Source organism: Coregonus clupeaformis, chromosome 19, assembly GCF_020615455.1.
Source record: "Coregonus clupeaformis isolate EN_2021a chromosome 19, ASM2061545v1, whole genome shotgun sequence".
Taxonomy (NCBI): Eukaryota; Metazoa; Chordata; class Actinopteri; order Salmoniformes; family Salmonidae; genus Coregonus; species Coregonus clupeaformis.
This window is the reverse complement of record NC_059210.1, coordinates 10,875,050-10,877,295: the sequence shown is the minus strand read 5'-3', so window position 1 is coordinate 10,877,295 and position 2,246 is coordinate 10,875,050.

Here is a 2,246-nt window from a genome sequence, read left to right as displayed (position 1 = left end):
TTTTTGTCCATTAAAATAACATCAAATTGATCAGAAATACAGTGTAGACGTTGTTAATGTTGTAAATGGCTATTGTAGCTGGAAATGGCTGATAAAAATAAATAAATGGAATATCTACATAGGCCCATTATCAGCAACCATCAGTCCTGTGTTCCAATGGCACGTTGTGTTTGCTAATCCAAGTTTATCATTTTAAAAGGCTATTTGATCATTAGAAAACCCTTTTGCAATTATGTTAGCACAGCTGAAAACTGTTGTGCTGATTTAAAGAAGCAATAAAACTGGCCTTCTTGAGACTAGTTGAGTATCTGGAGCATCAGCAATTGTGGGTTCGATTACAGGCTCAAAATGGGCAGAAACAAGTAACTTTCTTCTGAAACTCGTCAGTCTATTCTTGTTCGGAGAAATTAAGGCTATTCCATGCGAGAAATTGCCAAGAAACTGAAGATCTCGTACAACGCTGTGTACTACTCCCTTCACAGAACAGCACAAACTGGCTCTAACCAGAATAGAAAGAGGAGTGGGAGGCCTCAGTGCACAACTGAGCAAGAGGACAAATACATTAGTGTCTAGTTTGAGAAACAGGCGCCTCACAGGTCCTCAACTGGCAGCTTCATTAAATAGTACCCGCAAAACACCAGTCTCAACGTCAACAGTGAAGAGGCGACTCCGGGATGCTGACCTTCTAGGCAGAGTTGCAAAGAAAAATCCATATCTCAGACTGCCCATCTTTAATTTTTATTGGCCAGTCTGAGATATGGCTTTTTCTTTGCAACTCTGCCTCAAGTTGGCCGGCTCAAGAAGGCTTCTTTAATCAGCACAACAGTTTTCAGCTGTGCTAACATAATTGCAAAAGGGTTTTGTAATGATCAATTAGCCTTTTAAAATGATAAACTTGGATTAGCAAACACAATGTGCTATTGGAACACAGGACTGTTGGTTGCTGATAATGGGCCTCTGTACGCCTATGTAGATATTCCATAAAAAATCAGCCGTTTCCAGCAACAATAGCCATTTACAACATTAACGATGTCTACACTGTATTTCTGATCAATTTGATGTTATTTTAATGGACAAAACAATTGCTTTTCTTTTGAAAACAAGGACATTCCTAAGTGACCCCAAACTTTTGAACGGTAGTGTATGTTCTCCATGCTTGGATATATGTTCTCCATGCAGTGTGTGTGTGTGTGTGTGTGTGTGTGTGTGTGTGTGTGTATGTGTGTATATATATGTATATATGTGTATATGTATGTATTATATATATATATAAAATATATATATATATATATATATATATATATATATATATATATATAAAATAAGTATATTTATATAAGATATTATTAGATTAAAATGTAACTCTGCAGTCTTTCATAAAGAATGACAACACTTCTGTAAAGGAACGTCATAACTAATCCATGGATGCAGTTTCATTTGTACACGATTGTAAATGAATCCTCATGGAAAGTGTTTTGAGATTAATCTGAAGATATTTTGAGATTAATCGGAATAATCTCAAAATTGGGCTCCCGAGTGGCGCAGCGGTCTAAGGCACTGCATCTCAGTGCTTGAGGCGTCACTACAGACCCCCTGGTTTGATTCCAGGCTGTATCACAACTGTCTGTGATTGGGAGTCCCATAGGGCGGCACACAATTGGCCCAGCGTCGTCCGGGTTTGGCCGGTGTAGGCCGTCATTGTAAATAAGAATTTGTTCTTAACTGACTTGCCTAGTTAAATAATGGTAAAATGAAATAACAAAAATAAAATCTGACATTTTCAGTATTGGCGTTCATCAATGAGATGACATCCATCAACAGAATGCACTTTTAGTAGCAGCCTTATGACTTAATAGCGACTGAATAATGAACATAGAACACATCCATAGCCTGGTATCTCCATCAACCTAAATTTGATGGAGGTCTATCATGTTAATTATGAATCTATTTGTGACGAACATAGGTGTATGGAATTTCAACTAAATTCATGTAAGAGATATTTAATCATCTGATGTTTGGTTTTAGCTGATGTTTACATGGGATAGGTTACTGTGCTTTGTACATTGAACTTCCCCTCAGTCTTAAGTGGTATCAGGAAAGTACATGCTGTACTTCATTTGTACTTATTTCATGTTTTTGGATCGGCATGTGAATTTTATAGATAATCGAGAAGACTAACTAATACGATACAAGTTCCCATAAGTGTATTTTTTTACATAATAACTTAGTAAATTCTGAAATAAGAG